The sequence below is a fragment of the Microtus pennsylvanicus genome, chromosome 21 (assembly GCF_037038515.1).
Source record: "Microtus pennsylvanicus isolate mMicPen1 chromosome 21, mMicPen1.hap1, whole genome shotgun sequence".
NCBI classification, from domain to species: domain Eukaryota; kingdom Metazoa; phylum Chordata; class Mammalia; order Rodentia; family Cricetidae; genus Microtus; species Microtus pennsylvanicus.
In genome coordinates, this window is record NC_134599.1 from 29,665,321 (window position 1) to 29,688,548 (window position 23,228).

Sequence of the window (23,228 nt, forward strand, 5' to 3'; positions counted from 1 at the left end):
GTGAAGTATTTACAATTTAGTTAACTTCACTTTGTTATTGCAAGCCTGTAAAACAAGAGGTAATGATCACTCAACTAAGGCGCACCACACCCCTGGGTGTCTCTGGAAGACCATTACACATGGGATGGGACATCATTCAAAGTCCACTCTTATCATTTAAGGCTCATTTAAGGCTCGTCTGAGTTACACATAAATAAACTACAACTCAACCAGGCCTTGGAAAAACTGATAATCTTGACTCAGCCATTGCTGAGCTTACTCCACAGTAAAAGTTCTAGTACAGAAGTTTTGCCAACCCACCCTAACATTGGATAAAGGTCTTATTATTTTTAAAGTTCCATTTAAAGCATCTATATTTTAAATGAAAAACATTACTTTAGGGTTCAGAAGGCATGCTAAAAAGCAATCGGTGTCCTTATGACACTAGGACCCATGCCAGATAAAGCACAGGGTTTCCATGGAGATCAGTAAATAGTCCTTGTCTGAGACACTAGTTCCCAATACAAGGGGGTGGGGGAGATAGAGCTTCTCACAGACTGTTTTCTCTAAACTAAAAATACAGTATGCATTCTACTAAAGGGCAATTAAAAATTTCTCAGTGATTTAGCCTCTAAGGAAATACACCCTCTCATTTTTAGAACAATGAGGCATCAAGTCAGCTACACAATACATTGAGATTGTATTTGTGTATGATATTAATTACACTCAGGGTCTGTCATGTAAGTTTTGATACAAGCACAGCTTTTTTTAGTGGTGTTTCATTTGGTTCTTCAAAATGGTTTATGGAAATTCATGTATGCATTACAGACATAAATTATGTGTTTATAAGGGTTGTGATACTAATTTAGCACATTGAAGTGAGCTCTTCAAAAAGCTATTTGGTTTGTGGATACATTTCTCTGAATAGCTGTGATGACCCTAAGTTATTTTCAGTTCTATTTTCTGGCCAAGGTATTCCTTTTTTTTTCTAGAAGTCTAATATTAAAGAGCATATTCACACAAATGTAATCATCTCCAAGATTTACATGATCTTACACAAAATGAAAAATAACATTACCATCATTAATTTTAGTAAACTCCCACTTTTGTATGAGGATAATAAGAATGCAAAATGGTATAATGTTTTCTAAAAGGTACAGAGATAGTATGTGCATGATTGACTACTGGAAACAACAATAAAATATCCACAGGGAAATCTAGTATATTTACATGAAAAATATAGAACAAGTTTATCTATTTAAGTGAGGTTACATCACTTGTGGTTATAATGATGCCACCCCCTCTAAGAAGATAGACAATCTAACAAAAACTTCAGTGCTAGCATGGGAAACCTCTCTTTGAGCTGTTGGTCAGGAGTTCGAGAGACTTTTAAACCTTTAGGATATCACAGACTAGGGACTGGGCCATACTTTTCCCATAGGCTCTTCCCTATCTAATCCAGCCATTTTGTGTACCCACCCCTTTTGTCCCTTTGCCCCCTTGGCTGCTACACCTTGTTCCCTGCTCTCCTCTTCCTTAATCTCCATGTCTCCCAACATAGCCCAGCTCAGTGTGATCGTGTCCACTTGGGACTCTCCATGTCTTCCAACACAGCCCAGCTCAGTGTGATCATGTCCACTTGGGATGCTCCATGTCTCCAAACATAGCCCAGCTCAGTGTGATCATGTCCACTCGGGACTCTCTCAGATGTCTTTGCCTCTGGCTATGATCTCCCACATATCTATAATAATCTTTTTCCTCCACCAGACCAATCATGTCTTTTCCTGTTATTTATTATTTTATTCATTGAATAATATATATATGTGTATATATATATATATATATATATATATATATATATATATATATATATATATATTCTGACACTTTCTTTTGGCCTCCACCAGCACTGTGTGTGTGTGTGTAAATATTTATACATTGTGAATTTGAGTGGGAATTGGGAGGCATAGGAGAAATTTGTGGGGGAGAGGATATGTAGAAATTATGTAAATATACTATTAATGTGTGAAATTCTCATGTATATATATATAGATGTAGATATCAATAGATTATGAATACATAGATTTATAGAGAGATAAAATAGGTAGGTAGATAATACTGTAGCAGACTTTCTGGACTGCCAGCCCCCAAACTATGACAAGGGGACTTATTAAATATGAACATTCATCCTTAGGTTTGTTTCTAGCTAGTTTTTCTTTAAACTTAAATTAACCCAACTATTAATCTATGTTCTGCCCCAAGGCTTGTTTACCTGTCCATTCTGCTTTCCTGCTTCCTCTGCGTCCAGCCGTTTGGGTCCTTGGCTGGCTGGCTGCTTCCCCCTTTTTTTTCCCTCTGTTTACCAGCCCCACATATCCCTCCTCTGCCTAGCTATTGTCTGTTTAGCTCTTAATTAGACCAATCAGTTACCTTAGGCAGGCAAGTGAAACAGCAACTTTTCTTTACATCGTTAAACAAATGCAGCATGAACAAAAGAAACAAACCTTTACATTATTAAACAAATGCAATACATCTTTGCATAGTTAAATAATTATTTTATTCTACAACACATACTTCTCAAGCAATGACTCTTGACATGCTACCACTTCTTTAGGACTTTGGGGTTTAGTTCTGTGATAATTCTCTTAACTGCATCCGAATTTTCAGAAGTCAGTTGACTCAAACAACAATTAGGTAAACATCATTGGGTATCTCTCTGGTCCTATAAAGGATATTTTATTTAGTGAACTGAGCCCAAGGCCTGGAGATATGGCTAGAAGTTAAGAGTACTGATTACTCTTGCAGAGGGCTGGTGTTTGGTTCCCAGTTTGAGAGATTTTGATACTCTCTTCTGGCCTCTGCTGGCATGGCCTGCACATGATACCATACACAATGCATGCAAAACACTCATAAACAGTAAAAAAGAAATTAAAAATCATGAGCTAATTTTGAGCAAATCACTATAGCTAAATATTTTCTTTTGCAATCTCACCTTCAACATTTTTATCTTTTTCTGAAACCCTACTTCCTAGTCCAAGCTAATGAATATCAATGATCTCCAAGAATGTAGATGAGTTACCCAACACAGCAAATACATGTTGGATATCATGTTCTCTAACTAAGCTATCTTGTTTCTATAATCACATTATCTTGAGATCTCCACCTTTTCTAAAGTTTCTTTCAATTAATCAGAGAAGAAAGTAAATCTTCATTAACAATCTTCTTTGTATCTAGATATGGAACCCTGCCCCCTTGTGTCTTTAGTCTTGAATATGGGATGCCCTGTTGCTTCAACAAGCTGTGCATAGAAAGACTTGTCATTTGGGGGATAGAGGGCTGAGCATAGACCCTGGCTCTTCATTGGTCCGTTAGTGCCAAGTGTGTCACCTCCCTTTTTAAGCATCACATTCTTGTCCAGAAGACTGTCAATTACAGTGTCTCTAATGTGTGACTTTCATCACATGTAATGATGAAATCTATGATGCTTCTAAACTCTGTTTAACTCATAAGAAATTTTTTCGAGACATCAGAGCAATGGTTATTATCTAATTTATAAGAAAATTCTTTCAGTTGATACTGATAATACTGATTATATCTGGCCTCATAATTCCAGATCATAGAGTTTTCAATGTTTTGGCTTACCTTAATTTTTATTAGTCTTGAAAGGAATATGTTCGTGCTCCCTCTCCTTCTGCTCCTGATTTGGACCTTGAGATTTCTGTCGGTGCTCCAATGTGGGTCTCTGTCTCTGTCTCCTTTCATCGCCTGATGAAGGTTAATATTCAGGAGGATGCCTGTATGTTTGTCTTTGGATTCACCTTCTTATTTAGCTTCTCTAGGATCGCGAATTGTAAGCTCAATGTCCTTTATTTATGGCTAGAAACCAAATATGAGTGAATACATCCCACGTTCCTCTTTTTTGGGTCTGGCTTACCTCACTCAGGATAGTGTTTTCTATTTCCATCCATTTGTATGCAAAATTCAAAAAGTCCTTGTTTTTTACTGCTGAGCAATACTCTAAAGCAATCATTTTTATTATGTTCTCTTTGTTCTTGCTGATCCCCCTTTCTTCTTTTTCAGTTTTTCTGTCCCCTCTTTTTGGACCCCTTTCTTCCTCTAACAGCCCCCTCCAAAGTTCCTGAGAAATGCTGAATTTAGACGTCTATTTAGCCAATAGCAATTCTCCTCTTTACCTTAATCTGCCCATAGAGGTCTACCTCCCCTGGTAGGTCAGCTAGGTCTCAGTTAATCTGAGTAGCCTGTATGAGCTCGAAGATCCCCACTGTGCTGACTATCATACAAAACCTGCTTGCTTTTCTACCGTTTTTGTCCCCCCACCCCACTTTGGCAATTTGTCAGCCTTGACAATGTGCTTCCCTCTAAAGTCTCCTCTCTACTCACAGAGGGGTCAGAGGGGCCTAGGGCATCTAGTTTCATGGTTTCACTGCACCTTGATGGCATTTCCCTAAGTCTTTTGTAGCTATATCTTTTCTTCAGAGATCTCTCTGACTCAGATTTCTATTTCCTCAGTGACAAGGGAAAAATACATTTACTTTCCAGGATTTGGTGCCAAGTAGTCAAAATGGGCAAGTGAATCAGATAACTTACTAAATGATGGAATTGAAATTCAGAGAGAATTAGATTACATTTTTGGCTGATTCGTGGTCAGTTCACTGAAAATAGTTGCTGACATAGAATAATCAGGCAATGACATATGTCTTCTCTTTACTATTTTTCTTGGTTCTCAGTGGAAAGAAGAGCCTGGGCCAGTTGCTATCTGCTTCCTATGAGTCAGTTTGCAATAGCCTCCTGTAAGGCTTACCATCCGCACTTTCAATTACTTTCCCTGTGCCTATATTGGGGTTAGTATTTTAGATGTAAATCAGACCACTTTTAGCCTAAAGCCATTTTGAACTTCTACTTTCCCTTAGCCAAAGAATAATGTGTATAAAATATCCGTATATTGACTGCCACCTTTTTCAACTTTCTCTTTAGCTATTTAGCTTTTATAACTTTCTATGTTACAGGATAGATTCTAACTTTATTTCTCTAAAATTGTTTTCATCAGAACACAATACATCCCCACATTCTGTTCCCTGCATTTAAAGATTTAAAGTGTCTATGAATCTCCTGAGTTGCTAATTCTTATCTGTACTTTATGATTTTAGTCACTGGCTCTATCTATCTATCTATCTATCTATCTATCTATCTATCTATCTATCTATCTATCATCTATCTACCTATCTATCTATCTATCTATCTATCTATCTATCTATCTATCTATCTCTGTGTTAAAAGGAGATTTGATAGAGTGGCTTACAGGCCATGTTCCAGTTAGTCCAATAATGGCTATTTCCAAAACAAGATCAGTAGTTGCTCAGTCCTTGATGCTAGGCGTCTCAGCTGCCCTTCAGTCTATGTTAAAATTCCAAAGAAGTAGGCTGTAATACAGGTTAGGGAATGCCTCAGAAACAGGATAGATTAACTTGACAGATAGTAAAATCAAGAAGGTAAAAGCAAAAGCTTTCTTCGTCAGTCTCCTTTTCTGTGGGCTGCCAGTAGAAAGTGTGACCCGGATTTAGGGTGGGTCTTCCCATCTTAGACGCTCCATTCAAGAAAATCCTTCACAGGTGTGCCTAGCTACTTGGATTTTAATTCATTCCAGATGTAGTTAGGTTGACAATCAAGATTAGTCATCACAAGCTCAAAGACCACGTACTTGAATATAACAAGGAGAGGTCCCAAACTTCACTTGTTCTGTAACATCTTCTGTCACATGGTCTAAGACATGCTATAGTTATGCTTTATAGTGGTCTCTCTATTCATGTTAGATATATATTACATTTCCACTCTTTAGTCTTGGAGAACCGGAGTAATTTCCCTGTGCTTTCACTTTGTCTCCATACGGGTCACCTGCTGTACAAATGACTAAAATTCAATAACTACTTCTTAATGGATAAAAGAAGAAAAAAGACTATGAAAAATATATTATTTTCTATAGGAATGTGCAATTAATTTGGGGTGCTGAAAAAAAAGGCTGGAGGGCCTGAAAAAGCAGAATCTTGAAAGGGTATTAAGTACAGAGTGATAAATATACACTTTTCAGCTTGGTAAGCAGAAATTATCTTTATTCTTGTTAAATCTGATTTTATCAGATTTTTTTTACCCGAAGAAAGAATGGGTTTTTACATACAAATAACATTATACAGACCGAGGAGCTATATTTATAGTTAAAAAAATAGAGGTCATGGATTTGAGAGTGAGCGTGGGGAGTACAGGGAAGAGTTAAAGGGAGAAAGGGGGGGAGGAAATTTTCTTATATTTTAACTTAAAAAATAAAAGCATTGTAAAAATAAAAATGAAAACGAAAGGATAGATTGTTTGGTGCTGGAAAAAGCTGTAAACAGGCAGACCAATTAAGAAGAAAATGAAATTTCCTTAAAAAAAAAACCAATATGAATAGCTTATGCAAACAAGTTGTTTCTTAAATTTGGTAAATATAATATTCTGGTCAGATAGTAAATTTAACAAGAATTAAGGTTTTCCAAAGTAGAAAAAAAAAAGCCAGGAGCTTAGGTTTAATCAAGTTCTTAGAAATTCTCCTACCTGTGTAACTTGAAGAACCAAGATGTAGGGAAAATAAGTTGAGTGGGCATAGTCATGATTTGACTAAATAATTGCACAGTAGAGAAATCTATATTGATGAGAAACCCATAAGTCTATACTTATGGGAAATCCATAAAACTTCTAATCGACTGCATCCAGAAATGAGTCCATACCATTGGCTGAGACAGGGAAGTAGAACTCTCCCAGCAACCTCAATATTAAGATGAGTCAATTGTATTTCCCTCACTTACTGGTCTCTTGACTCCATGAAGTTAATCCCACCCACATTCTTATGGAAAAGTTAAAGTCAGAATACTTCATGGTATGAAATAAGACAGAGTGTCACCAATCTTGGATTTTTCTAATTCCCGTTGGTGTGTATTTCAAAGTCTTAAAAATAATAAAAGCATCTGTTTGTTTCAAAGTGGGCTATTTATTGTTTCATTGTGAACTTGAGTTACATTTAAAAGAAAACAAAAAATTACATATAGTATCTAAGTTTTTTCCTGGGTACTATTTACCAATTTGTTGTCAGTTTTTGTGTAATTCACCACAATTTAGTATTATATTACTGAGAAATCTCGTATAAGAACAACTGAGAATGTGTTCACTACTTAACCAAGTTTGGCAAAGCATTGTCAACATGGTGATGACATTTGCTCATCTTTAATGGTATAACTGATTTTTTTTTAAAAAAAGTGTGTTTTAGTTTTAATATTAGGTTTTACCTTTGTTTAATGCCAAGTTAATAGCAGTACTTCCTGGAATTTGGAATTGAATATGAAATATAATACTGGGTAATACCCCAAAACAGAAACTAAATAAGAAAGTGGTCCATCTTATTAAACCTGCACTAGTACTACCATGGAGTACTGTGATATGTTTTTATAAAAACATGGAACAGTCCTTTTTTTTGTTATAAATGCAAGACATTCTGGGACAGTTGGGACAACTCAAGTCTAGGGTAGACACACTGATAACAGAGTCTGGATCCTATTCTAACACTTAAACTCATCAGTTTGCCAGATTCCTTATCCTTAAAATGTCAGGGATGACTTGTCCCTAAATATCCCTCCTGGTTCTCCAATTCTGTGATTCTTAGTTCTATGAACTATTTCTCTGTGTAGTTTGGAACATAACAGATGATTAGATCCGGAAGCATCTGCTATAGTTTGTAACATTTTGCCAAGTTCTTGACCTTCATTCTGCCACAAGAATCATATGTTCTATCACAGACCCCACTCTTCTTTTACTGAGGGAGATCAAGTACGCTTCTGCCACAAGTCATGTCGAGCTAACTGAAAAATTAAATCTATTGCTACATTTGTTAATTTTCCTTTTAAGCAGCTTCTTAATAAAGGTTATAAATACCACTAATGATATAATTCATTTAGCACTACAAGTTCTATAAGTAGCCCTTTTGCATTTTTATATCTATACATATTTTCAAATAAAAACATTCCTACAAAGGGCATCATACTTTCTTCAGATAATCACACATTCGTAAATAATTCTCTGGAGCACACATTCCCACGAAGATGGGACTGATGAAGCATCCTGTCTTCATTTCTCCTAATAAATGAACATTCCACTTTTAACCACTATATCTATAGCTATCATTGCCCCAACATTCGTTTCTGACCACTGGAGTTTATTTATTTACTTAAGTGCCCACATGTTTATTTATTTTCTAAAAATTCCTGTCTATCATTAAAAAATGGGCCATATTTTGGCCTTGTGGTGGCCATTAGTAATTCCTACACTTGGTGGGCAGATGCGGGAGGATAGAAAAAGAAGGTAAAACCCAGCCTCAACTATATCGTTAGTTTGAGACCAACCAGCATTCTTTGGAAAAAAAAAAAAAAACAACAACAACAAAATAAACTTGAACAAAAACATAAACCAGTGTAAATTCAAAAATTTGTATCATAAAAATGATAAAACTTTTTCAATTTAATTTGCTATACACCAAATAACTATCTATCATATATTTATACTCTATCTGCCATCTATATTATTATTTTTTATATCTAGAGATATAAATATGATATAATTTGTCATCACATATATTTATGATAAAAATGCTCTTTTATTAAAATTACTAGTCCAAGACCAAAATTTGAACCCTAAATTAAGAAGGTGTAGTAACCCATCATGGTCTTCACCTTTTTGTTCATATTATTGCCACTCCCTGTCTTTGACTGGACTTTGGCAGCTCAGCCGAGTGCTAGCTATGGATTTCTGCATTTGCTGCCATCAGTTGCTGGTGAAGTTTCCAGAAGACAATTAAGGTAGTCATCATTCTGATTACAGGAGAAGGCCAGTTCAGGTACTCTCTCCACAATGCTTAGGGTCTTAGCTGGGATCATCCTTGTGGGGATACTCATAGAAGCAGTTGACCTTAGTTAGTGGGAGCTTCTGACTCCAGACTGACAGCAGGGAAGCCTGATAGCACCTAACTAGGCCCTCTGAATGTGTGTGACAGTTGTATGGCTGGGACAATCTGTGGGGCCACTGGTATTGGGATTGGGATTTATCCCCAGTGCTGGCTTTTTGGAACCCATTCTCTTTGGAGGGATAGCTTGCTCAGCCTAGATATATGGAGGAGGACTGTGGTCCTGCCTCAAAGTGATAAGCCAGAATTTGTTGACTCCCCATGGGAGGCCTCACCCTCTCTGAAGAGTAGTTGGGAGGTGGGGTGGGTGGAAGGTGGTGGGAGCAGGAGGAGGAGAGAACTGGGATTGGTGTGTAAAATGATAAAAGATTGTTTAAAAAATAAATGATCTTGTATACTTCCAATACCCAGGAGGATAGATATATGTTTTTCTTTGGGTTCACCTTCTTATTTAGCTTCTCTAGGATCACGAACTATAGGCTCAATGTCCTTTGTTTATGGCTAGAATCCACTTATGTGTGAGCATATACCAGATTCCTCTTTTTGGTCTGGGTTATCTCACTCAGTAACGTGTTTTCTGTTTCCATTCATTTGCATGCAAAATTCGAGATGTCATTGTTTTTTACTGCTGAGTAGAACTCTAATGTGTATGTGTGTCACACCTTCTTTATCCATTCTTCCATTGAGGAGCACCTAGGTTATTTCCAGGTTCTGGCTATTACAAATCGTGCTGCTGTAAACATAGTTGAACAAGTGCTTTTGTTGTATGATTGGGCATCTCTTGCGTATATTCCCAAGAGTGGAATTGCTGGATCCAGAGGTAGGTTGACTCCCAGTTTCCTGAGAAACCACCACACTGATTTCCAAAGTGGTTGCACAAGTTTGCATTCCCACCAACAATGGATGAGTGTTCTTACTCCACATCCTCTCCAGCATAGGCTATCATTGGTGTTTTTGATTTTAGCTATTCTGACAGGTGTAAGATGGTATCTCAAAGATGTTTTGATTTGCATTTCCCTGATTGCTAAGGAGGTTGAGCATGACCTTAAGTGTCTTTTGGCCAAAAGTGGGGAGCACCGGGGTGGAGGGAGAACATGAGCAAGGAAGTCAGGACTGTGAGGGGTGCGTCCACCCACTGAGACAGTGTGACTGATCTAATGGGAGCTCACCAAGGCCAGCTGGACTGGGACTGAATGAGCATGTGATCAAACTGGACTCTCTGAATGTGGCTGACATTGAGGGCTGACTGAGAAGCCAATGATAATGACACCAGGTTTTGATTCTACTGCATGTACTGGCTTTTTGGAGGGGGGAGGGCCTTGGACTTCCCACAGGGCAGGGCACACTGACTTCTTTTAGGACTGGAGAGGGAGGGGGAAGGGGAGTGGGGGGAGTGGAAGGGAAATGCGGGGATGGGAGGAGGCAGAAATTTTTAATAAATAAAAAAATAAAATAAATAAACGAAAGAAGGGGTAGTGAGCCACACATATGCACAGAATTCATTAGACTAGTGAACTTCTGCGTTCTTCTTAGCTGAGCTTGCTTCCCACTCTTCTGATGATGTGGGTGATTGCAAAGAGGAACAACCACCTTTAGAAAGAGAGTGAAAGCTACTTGGGAGAACTGTGTTTCACCTCACGTCCCATAGACAGCAGGCAGTGAGCAGTAAGCACCAATTAGAACAAATCTGGTTGCAGACGGTCCGCACCCAAGAACCCTCCCTGTACTCACAACATGGATCACACGCTAGCGCCACAAGCTAGTGCCACACGCTAGTGCCGCATGCTAATGCCACATGTTAGCCAGCATCATCATTCCATCACACCTCATCGTCTTTTCTCTGTAACTATTCAGACAAATGTCAGCGAGCAAACTGGGCTTCCTAAGGCTGTTCCTTGTGTCTTTTGACAGCTTCACATTTTAGTCATACTATGCTTTCAGCACCTAGTGATCAAGCATTAGTATAAAAATTATACAACTTGTAAAAATGATAAAACTATAAAAAATAAGAAACCAAATATAACTTGCTTTTAAAAATATTGTTGTTTGTTTCTCTGTATTTGTGTGTGTGTGTGTGTGTGTGTAATTGTGTGTGCAGGCATATAGGATATGTTATACTGGTTGTTAGGTGCACATTCTGTAGCAGACATGGAGAAGTCAAAAACAAAGCTTGTGTTACATTTTTTTAGCATAGTTTTTAATAGACTTCTTGATTTTTGTTTTTTCTTTTTCTTTTTCTCAGAATCTATTAACCAACCTACAAAGAAAAATTGAGCATGCCATTCAAGCTTGTATCTTTATAAAAAAAAAACATTAACAATCTGCAACAGCATTCCAGGAAGTATACTGGGAATGTTCTTTGCTCACTCAGAACTCTTACGCCTATTGTCTCAGCCTTCTCATCATCTGCTTCAGCCCCTTTATCTCCTGCTTTAAGCTCTAATCAGCCTGTTTATTCTGGGTTCCTTGAGTGTCCACTTGAGTACTTCTGCTCCCAGAGAATTGGGTCTGTGTGGTTGGTTCTTAAGGAGCAGGCACTCATAGAGAGGAACATGTGAAGGTGACACAGTAGGGAGAGGAACAAAATTATCCATTTGTGATGAACTGGGTGAAACTGCAAAATGCCTGACGGTGGCTGCTTGTGTTCACCATACCTCTTACATGTGTGGCTAGGGTAGAAAAGTCCACCTTGGCAGAGATGTGGGGACTCATGAGAATTAAGTGACCTTCCCGAGGTCAGGGCACTTGGAAATATTCCAAACTCGGAGCTTCTAAATGAAGCTCCAGGATTCTTTCCACTACTTCATCCCCAGCATCTCTATTTTGGGACCCTTATCAGCAGTGCCTGAACATGTCTTTGGGAATTTATGTCACTCACTTAAGAACTTCATAAGGTGCTTTGATTACAAGAGCAGGAGAGAGCTGAAAACGTTGATACAATGACAACTATAGTTAGTTTATCAACTAGGGTAGAAGGACTTAGAAAACGTCTCTCTTATCTCAAAAGCAGTGTGAATAGCATTGCCAGGGGTTTTACATGGCAGCATGAGAGGAACAGGAAAGCTTGCAGCTGTGTTCACAGAATGAGTAAGTTTTCTTCTATGAACCCAGGGAAAGGCATTGGGTAGTCATGGCTCATTTCTAACTGATTTCATTCAGTATAAGCACCTCCATGTTTGTGGTGAACATGAAGCTCTGTGAAGTACATGCAGCAAGTAGGAACGCGGGCATCAATGCCACACTGCCTTAATAGACTTGAATGTTGTTGCTAAAATGTATGAGATTCTCTTGTTATGATGGGTATATCACCAGATCACACTCCAATTACTTAGGAATTAGTAAAAAGTGCACCTTGGATTTTTGATTCTCCATTTCAGACCTCATAAATTTGAATGTCTGGAGCAGGGTCCTAAGATTTTGATTAACATTCTCAGGGTGACTTTAATGTGTGGCCAGCTGATAAATTTTCTCTTGTAACGAGTGTTTTGGGTAGTCTAAGCATGACAGCATCATTTGATGGCCATGGTTTATATGTATCTATTTTTACATCACTGACAGTGGCCCCTAGCTTCTATTTCCTGTTCCTTTAGATGGTGGCCTTATTCATAATCATAGACACATCGCTCTGTGATGTTATGCATCATCCTTCCTCTGATAAGTGAATAGAATGAATGATGATCCAGAATAGGGAAGAAAACAGTGTACTTGCTTGTCATTGCTTCCTAGTTATTGTGTCTTCTCTGCTTTTTGTGCCTACCTTGACCCTTTTCCCTTCTCTTGTCAATTACAATTTTTGTCACTTCCTATGTGCTTCTCAGGCTGCCTTTTTTTTTTATCTTTTCAGTGTGTGTGTGTCTGTTTGTGTGTGTGTGTGTTAGATGTGTCACTGGCTGTTTTTTTTTCATCCACTCTCTCCCATTCTGCTTATGCTTTGGGACCACCTCTTGCCCCTGTGCTGGGATATTGTCGGGTTTGAACTTGCACAGGACTTGTGGCCACTCTGAGTTTATATGTGTAACTGTTCTATTGTGTTCAGAAAAACAAGACAAAGCAAAACTGTTTTCCTTATCACCCACTGCTCTTACAATCTTTCTGTCTCTTCTTCCACAATGATCCCTGATTCTTGGGTGGAGGGATGTGAAACACATGTCACATTTAGGTCTGAACACACTGCAATTCTATTAACACTACCATTTTTTCACATTTTCCATTTTATCTCATCCTTGGTGCTTTTCAGTCAGCCTTCCTTTATTATTTTCCGTGTGTGTATGTGTTTGTGGGTGTGTGCTATGCCTGTGTACATATTTGTATGTGTGACTGTGTCTGTCAGTCAGATGTGTTGCTGACTGTTTCCTTCGGTCATTCTCTGGCTTTTTTCTTTGTTCTTGAGAATTCCAACTGATAAGACAATTAGATGTGATCACGTATACTTCCATTTTCCCCCAATTCCTTTCCCCATTCATGCTCAAGAGTGCCTCCTGTCAACTTCATATCTGTTTTTTTTTTTTATTCTTCCTCACCCAGGAACTATCAACTGAAAATAGTAAGGGGTGAGCACTTGTCAATTGCCTTTGGGTGGGCTACTCAGTCTAGAGGTTGCAACCCACCCGGCAGTCAGTTATTCCAGGGTCCCGGAGAGGCACTACCTGGAAGATATGAGCTAGGAGACAGGAAGGAGGCTAAGCGGGGTTTCTTGTCAAAGCCTCCTTTTATTAGAGATGGGGTACAGCTTATATATGGTAAAGAGTTGGGGGATGGGCACAGGGGCCTGGGCTCTTGCCGCATGGTTCACGTTGGTCACAAGGTCCTCGTTGGTCGCATAGGCAGGAGGTTACCTTCGGTCAGGTCACCTAGGCCAGGAAGTCACAACTAGGAGATGACACACCTAGTTCTCTAGATAGTTTGGAATGTGGGGTGGGTTCCGCTAACAGATAGCTTTCATTAACAGCCAATTTGGGTGTGGGGTAGGCTCTGTCAATAGAACGATTCCTAACACAATTAGGGGTGTGGAGTTCTCTGCAGACTCCCCAGGGTGATGGTTCCTGCAATGATTTTAGGAGGAAATTGGCTCCTGACAAGCACTGGAGATCATCTACCTCGTCTATGGTAAAATTATGGCTGACTTTATCTTGTACAGGTATTCTGCAGGTAACCATTAATTAAATGTATGGGTAGCTCATATATGGTGGTTCTGTTGAACTTGTCCATATTGGGTTTCATGGTCAAAGTTGAAGAGGATGACTGACCAGGTCTCTTCCTTAAGAGGGCATCAGATCTCATTACAGATGGTTGTGAGCCACCATGTGGTTGCTGGGAATTGAACTGAGGACCTTTGGAAAAGCCGACCTTGTTCTTAACCACTGAGCCATCTCTCCAGGTTCAATTACCAGAATCCACATGGCATCTCACAACTGTCTATAATCCCAGTTCCGTAGCTGGCATGATTTCATGAATGTGATAGCCATGGTAATGTTCATAAGACAGCATTTCACATCCCTCCTCTCCATCCTCCAGCTGACTCTTATATTCTTTTCTGATGTTTTCTGAGCCTTGAAGCTTGGGAGATTGATAGAAATATCTGACTGATGCTGAGAACTTTGACCATTTATTTATCTATAAAGCAACTGATGCCCAGTGTAAAAAGAACCTTCTCTGACCTAAGTTGAGAGCAACATGAGTCTATGGGTATACACACAAACATTTTAAGTCAATTTGATAGCATGCATGACCACTTTACAAAATAACAGTAGCTGGTTTGTTCCTAGAGCTTGTAACCTCCCCAGCTTTGGCTTTTGACAAGAACTGCAGGAATTCCTTCCTGCAGAGCAAGCCACAAATCTAATTAGAAACATAGTTACTCCATGACAATGGTACCACCACTGCAGCAATTAGTGCCACTTGCCTAACAGATCAGCCTTGCAGCACACAGTGTAAGGCCATTGCTGTCTTTCTCCTTCCTTCAGCCCTTATAACATCTGCTGGTACTATGAATCACAGCCAGCAGGTGTTAAGTTTCCTGCTTGGTTTGACATTGATTTCTCTACATCCCGTGGTTCAAGTGTGTGGTGTCTTCAGCAATAAGGTTTTTCCATGGATAACCAAGGGTACTGACAATATCCTGTGTTATTTTGAAGACATCTGAGGCCTTCCTGTCAATAATTTGTAGGAAGGGATCCTATCATTTACACTTAAATTTGTATTTAATAATCCATGCATTCTGGGAGTAACATTTATATCTATGCAGTGTAATTCCTTTCAAATATTTTAGAAAGTTTTATTTTGAATTAATTAACTTTATAAGTAGTATAGAATTAATTAGCTTAATAACTGTCTTAGCTTAGAAACTAGTAGATTTCTACAAGGATTTTTCACAGATTCTTATTTTTTAAAAGCTATCTACTATTTATGCCCCTTTTCTAACCAGACCTGGGACTCATGGACTGACTGGGTTATCTCTCCAGCTCTAATTTTTTCTTTCACTTTATATATTCAGAAAGTTTGAAACATTTAGAAAGTCAAACCAACTTAAACTCAGTACCCAAGGATTTCATATTTCAGTATGTAGTCTGAGTTCCCTTTGGAACTAGAGCTTAATGTTCTCAGCATAGTCAACTGTTGCAGGGGGAGCTGCTTGCTTGTCCTGGCTGCCCAGAACAAAAATAACCACACAGAAACTGTATTAACTAAATAACTCCTTGGCCCATCAGCTCTAGCTTCTTATTTGCTAACTCTTACATCTTAATTTAACCCATTTCTATTAATATGTATATCACCATGAGGTCATGCATGGCAAAATTTCAGCATGTCTACCTCTAGCTGTGGATCCATGGTGTCCCCAGACTCCGCTCTTCTATCTCCCAGCATTCAGTTCCATCTTCCCCACATACCCAAGTTCTGCCCTATCAACAGGCCAAGACAGTTTCTTTATTCATTAATGGAAATTACAGCACACAGAGGGTACTCCCACATCAGTCAAACAAGCCTAATTTCTAATGAAGCACAATTTACTGTTGGATATAAGTTAAGAACACTAAGTTAGCCATAGAGCTCATTCTCAAGGATCCCTCAGATGGTTGGGTGAAATGGGCACTCTGGATCAATTGTATAGGCATAGTCAGTTATAGACTATATACCCCCAAAACAGAAGGTGACACCCTGTTCAGTAGAGTCATGAAAGTACACCACAGAGATGATTCACAATCTCAATCATGGAAGGTAATGAGCAGTAACTTAGGTAAGGAATATAGGAATTGAAAATAAATGAAGAGAATGCTGTATGCCATGACACTGGCATAGTCAGAGAATACTCTGAAGTTTGGAGTACTTAGATAAGGTATTCATCTTTTTCCTATATCAATCGAAATTGATTGGGCTAGGGACTCAAAGTTACACAAAAATTCATCACTTTAATTAAAGCTTTTGGTTTTCATTTGGTCACCAAAATAGTTGCAGCAATAAGTTGATCAGTTTAAATACGGTGGCTCCTGTTGCATAGGAAATCTTTAGAAACATGAATGCTAAAACATTTTTATAGACAGAAAAGGTGGGGGGAAGGAAGCTTCTGAACAATTTACTGATGGTCAGATCTGGAAAGATTTGTTCTATAAGGACTTTTGACTTGACCCTGCAGGAAAAAGAGCAGTAGAAGGAATTGAAAGTAGAATGTAACTTGTTCTTCCCAGCAGTGTATGGACTAATTTACAAGACGATCACAGGTAAAGCAGTCTAGCAAGAGATTGCCCATGCTAAAAGAAGATGGAGCGAATGGACAATGTTCTAAAGATTTTGTGAAATGTAACCAGTGGGATTTACTGTTGATTGGGATTAAATTGTGGCAGAATTTGCTTAGAAGGAGGTTTAGCCTGATGTCACCAAACATAACTAACCAGCAGTTTGCTAGAAATCTATGTGTGATGTTTGAGATTTGAAGTATTGGTCTTCAAGATAATGATGGAAAGATAATTCACACAAAGGCGAAACTCCAGTGCCAGTCTTTCCATTGCCAGCCCTAGCCAGGCCTTAGCTTCAGGAGGCTTTTCCCATTCAGAGGGCTTTATGATTGCTACAGGTTGGATTGAATAAATTATTTTATGACTCATCCTGTTAATTACACTTTGCACCCCCTGGGAAATAAATGGGCTTAATTGTAGCACATTGTCCTTTACAGTTACAGACATTCTAGTATTAGAGCAACAATATATTTCTTTATAACAACAGCAACTGCTAATCTCTTAAAAATGTTTACCAGAAGGGAAGCACGCTGACAAAGATGATATTCATAATCCCTTAAGGCAAAAACAAATCATAATGCCATTTTATTACAAATAAAGAGAATGATTTTGAGTGTTATTACATAGGTTTCATGTTCAGGTTCCATGTCTCCATATTCCTTGCTTTTAAAGATTACTGATGCCTAGATCTATCCTCAGAGATGTTTACTTAAATCCCTCCATTGGAACACACTGTCCTCAGAGATCCTCTGACAATCCTAATTGCGAGCTAAGATGCAAACCCTTTCTTTAAACCTCATGACTTTATGAATTTCTGTTTGGAAACATACTGGTTATGCCACACAATCTCAATGGCACCCCCTGCAGTTCGATTCAGATAGCACCTTGCAGTTGCTGTACTTAAACACAAATACTTAACAAAACTCTCAAATGTAAAATTTAGGAAATCAAAGTCACTGGAATATTTATTGAAAATAAAATCACATCCTGGAATATTTTCCTCTTTTGGAATTATGTTATAGACTTTTTAACACATAATTTTCATACTTGTCAAAAGTAACTATAATCATATGTACTTGATCACTTATGCATAATATGAATCACAGATACCAAATGCTTCAGATCTGGAAAATGCATGCAGTATCATGGTATCTTTCTTCATAACCATGCTGTTGGGAGTGGCAAGAAGAAGACAGCTGTGTGGGAAAAGGTGTTGGAGTGAATTGTTAATGACATTGCTCTCGGTTTTCTCATTGCTTTGGAGAGCCTCCGGCTTCATTTACCCCTGTCAATACCACAGAGAACTCCAGGACAACTAGAGTAGGCAAGGGCCTCAAAGAAAAAGAGAAAAGATCAATTATAACAAGGGGCAGAACAGAGCTAGCTGAAAAGTCTTACAGTGTTGGCTCTGTCGTAGACCTCGGAAAGGGTGACACAGTCCCTGATGCCTCCCCATGCCATGAGGTCTGTGAATGAAGGTAGTAGGAACCAAGCAAGTTCAATATACGTCTATATCTATGGAAAGAGAATAGACATTGAAAATATATCTGACCTAGTTAGACGCTTCACCAGCTGATACATTGACCTATGCCCATCCATATTAGCCACAGCTGGATAAAACGTCAGTGCTTAGGGAAGCAGAAAGTCATGAAGGGGATGGAACTGAGCTGGTCTGCGAACTCAGTGCAATCCCAAGCCTCGGGCCTCCATTAGAGGCACAGTCACACATGGCCAGTTCCACACATTTGCACAGGAGGAACCTGCATGATAAGCCAGCAGCCTCTTACCCAATAGGAATAACTCACCCAGGCCTGTCTCAGGCAGCAGGAGCCTGATGCTCAGTAGGGGCTCTGCCGGAAGAGCACAGGCTCCACTTACTTCATTTTTTAATGTCGCTGCCTGGGTTTTCATTTAATTAAGAAGAATGACCTTTAGAGAGAGTTTTTTTTTCTTCCTTTAGCATAGCTTAGTGCGAGCCTAATGGGAAAGAAAAATCTGATGCTAAGGAGGGCCAAGTTTTTCACTGATAAGGCCAGCACATTGTTCTTCTTCTTACAAAGAAATTTAATAGTCATCATTATGAAGGCATAAGCCAAAATCCCTTTCAAATACATCTGACCTGAAGCTGTTGAATAGGTGGCAAGAATATGAAGCAAAAGATAAGCCCTAACTGAATGTATATCAGAAAGGACAGCCCACCCACCAAAGAAACCAGGACCCTGAAATGGATATCTTTGTAATGAGCCTTATTTAAAGCAAATTGAAGTTAAATTTTTACTTAATACTTTAAACCCTTGGGGTGAGGGAAACATTTACTTAAAGCTTTGGCCAGACATAGCATTGTGGCACACTTCAGACAGACTGGCAAAATGAACATTGGGAAATGACAGTGACCATGGTATCCAGTGCTCTGGCTCACAGATGTCGTCCTCTATATTGTCAGACAGATGGGGACTTTGGGCACAGGAATAGGTGGAGGTGAGCTGGCATCATCTCTGCCCTGGATCTGTCCACAACCTCTGGCAAGCCAGTTTCTCTGTATGAGAGAGACCTCTGCTTGAGAGCAGTTCACTCTGGCTCTGAGGAGCAGCAGCTGTGTGCTGGGTTTGTGTTCTTTCTTCTTGATGCCCTTTGGCAATTTTATTTTAAGGAGTACTTCTGCCTGGTATCCATGGAGACTATTTGTCTTCATGAAATGAGACCCTCTTCCTAGATGGCTGGCTCTTGACCACACAGAGATGCTTGATGACTCAGGGTACCACTCTCAGGAAGTGCTCGACACCTATCAGTGATTGTTCATTCAGGAGATGATGAGCTGCACGCACTGTGACTAACAATGAGACGCCTCCGTGTTTCACTCAACTGCTAAACAGCTTCTCTATGACAGGATATTGGTAATTTATGGGCAGATGAAACAAAGTAATATTATGTTTATTGAACTAACCTTAGTTCCAGGGATGCTACAATTTGTGTTTCTGCCACGGTGAGCATGTACGCTCTTTTCCTTTATGCCTGTAATGAACTTTAATGGAAAAGGAGCAGGCTTTGATTCTCTGCTTATAAAAGGTTGCCAAATATCGTTAAAACCAAAATGGAGACTACAGACAAATAAATACAGTGTAAGTGGCTATCTGAACTAAAGGTTATTGGTAAGGTCTATAACACATTGTACTTACTAGCTCTTTCTGTGTTAGTACAGATAGTAAGTTAAGATTGTTAACCCTTGTATATTCCACTGAGACAGTACATTCCTCATGTTATCAATCTAATATTCTTGTTTCAAGTGTCAGCATAACTTTAAAGGAAGAAAAAGGTCAAAGAACCATGAGGTAATAATTCACAACAGTTCCTTCTAACTTCCCAGGGATCAGCCTTTTCTTGGGGAATTTTCAAAACATTAAAAATAACTGTATTGGAATTTACATAATTTGACACATACCTGAATGAACTGTGGGAAAGACGAGCTAAAAACAAAATTGTTTTTGTGCACTTACTGATGCCTACTACTACACACAACACATATGCAAAACAAAACAAGCCCCACCGAGAGAGAGAGATAGAGAGAGAGAGAGAGAGAGAGAGAGAGAGAGAGAGAGTGTCACGTGTCACTAGCACATGCACTCATAGTAACAAAGTCAAGTTTTAGGTCATTTCTTGTTTTTGATCTCTACTCTATAGAAAATTACTTTCTACCTTTTTTATGGCTCATTATAGCCAGTAAACACAATTCAAGGTTGAATACCAATGTTTATCATATGCTATTCCTTTTTATGATGGCAATAGCACAAAAGAATCTATTTTATTTGAGATGGTATTTAAATGTCTCCCTACCCATGGTAATAACAGAAAATAAAAAGTATTCATAGAAGCCTCTAGAGAGAGGGCAAAATGTTATTTAGAGGGTCCTGTACAGAGAACTCTATGAAGAATTTAATTTCAATTTTTTATCAGGATGGATGTTTAAAATTGAAAGATTTTTCTTCTTGCTCTTTTAGTATCCTTTTCCTGGACATTAATGACATTGCTAATATTTTTCAGGTGACATTAAGTTCCTGTGGCAGACTTAGCACAATTCCAGTCAGCTTGCTAACCTCTCCTGGGGAGAGACTGTCTTGCTCCCAGCTCTTTCTGTATCTTCTAAGATCTTGTTTGCTCTTTTAGATAATGATCCATGAAGCTATATAAAGCTAGCAGCTATCACTGCTGCCCTGAGCTGGTAACACTGGGATCCTCCCCAGGAGCCAGCAATATCTACCAAGCATACCCTTTAGGAGAGTACATGGGAAATCTTTCTAGACAGAATAGCTCTCGGCAGGATGCATTGTTCCTTTGACCCCAGAACTCTGATCTGAAGTGCAACTGTATTTTCTTTGGACCTCCAGCTCCCAGCTCACAAATAATGACAAGGAGACTTTCTAAAGTGTTCCCAGCTAGGTTTTAAAACTTAAGTTAACCCATTTATATTAATCTACTCTCTGTGTCTTGCTGGCAAATCCCGCCTCTCTTCTTCTCAGAGTTCCTTTCTCTGCCTACAAGTCCCGCCTATCCTCTTCTGCATAGCTATCAGCCATTCCGTTCTTTAATAAGGCGAACAGAAGATGCCTTGACCGAGACACATTTTCACAGTGTACAAAAAGATTATCCCACAACACTGGAGTATATAGTAAAGCACATTTTATGCAGTATTATTATAAATAAAGATTTGAACTTTTGACATACTCTAAATTTTTATTTAGCATCTGTATGTTTGATGGATAGGTGAGATAGACAAGTACTGTAGATGGATTGATTCCCTCCCTTTTTATGGCATTTGAAAATTTATTTGTATAGATGGACACATAGCAGTGAAATCTCAGAACAAAATATTTTTTTTCAAATTTTTAATAAGCTATAAGTGTAGAGTACTTGTTTATCAATATCCTATTCTGTATCGCCTCTCTTTTTCTTAATCCTTACTTTCTTTTGGTGTGTGTGTTTGCTTGTGGGAGAGGTGTGGAATGCATGCTAAGTTAAAGAACAACCTTTGGTGTAGTTTCTTAAGTCTCTTTGGTCTGAAAATTGTTAAGTAAGCTTGGCTGTCTGGCTAGTTATCTAAGGGATTCACCTGTTTCTGTCTTCCTAAGATTACTAATCAAGATTCCATGCCTGGCCTTTTTTTAAAATGTGAGGTCTAAGAATCAAAATCATCTTTTCATGTTTTCAAGGCAATAACTTTGTCTCCAGCCCTTTCTTTTCTTTTTAGAGTAAGCAATTTATCTCTTATTTGGCTTCACATCTGCTTTCCTAATGGAGGGAAATAAGAGGATGAGAAGGAGGGGGTGAAAGAGGAGGAGGAAGAGAAGGGAAGTCTATAGCCTGAGGCTTAATTTGATGATGGAATCTGAGATTCCCCTCTGTTCAATGAGAGAATGTTTGGCACAATTTCCTGAGATGAAAGTCCATCCTGCTGAAAAGTTCATTAAGACTTTGAAGGGATCTCCTCAGAACTCAGGAAGTAAACAATTCAGAAGCTTTAGGAAGTCCCTGAAAATAAACAAAACCACTAGGCCACTCTTCCAAGCTTATATAAGCAGTGAGGATTGCTGGGAAATACTTTAAACAAATTGAGCTACCATGAGAGATACAAACCAGGTGAGTGCCTGGAATTGCTCAGACCAACTGAGCTACCTAGAAGAGATACTTTTCAGCCTGTTGAGCTGCCTTGACGTGTGGGGGGAAGTGAGCCCTTAGAAAATAAAAGAGCGAAAACCTGGCGCATATTGACTTTGTCAGCCTGGATTAGACTTCGGGCTGTATAATGACAGAGCAATCTCTGCAGCACATTTAAAACCACAGTACAACTGGGGAAAAGGTTTCCAGGCAACGATCAGTCCAATTCCAGGTGCACAATGGAGCTTAAGGTGTGACTACATTGAGACTCTTCTACCAACCACATGTGACCATGAGGGTAGGTTCTATAGCTAAAAGTTCTAGATTTAGTGTGGTCTCTGACTGATAGCATAGAGCTCAGCAGGCCATACTTGCAACACCTTCCTTAAGGATGGGTAATGGTTAGGGAAGGAAGAGTATGGGGTAATCGAGGAATCGAGTGAGGTCTGTCTCTTCAGATAGCAAGAAGGTCACCAGACTTTTAACAACCTCTACTCTCAGTTTGCTGGATGGAGTGCAGGTATTTGACAGCCCTGTGTGACAGGCATTCCTGGTTCTCTCTGTGAGCACAAGGCCCTCTGTGCGCCCAGTATCGAAACTGCACAGTTAGCGATAGGCTTTCAGCTTTCGTAAGTCATCACCCATGCTGGGGTGACCTTTGGTGGTACACCTATCTTTGGATCATTTCTCCTTGTATGAGTAAGCCCTCTCTCATTCCCCTGTAGTAACCCCAATAACTCATTGCTTCACCAAGTTGATTTTGATGGTATCCTTACTTTGTTCTGTCGTTGATTCCCTATCTGTGATAAATGGATGCTTTTCACATCTCCCAAGGATGACTGTCACTCAACTGAGAGATGAGACTGTCT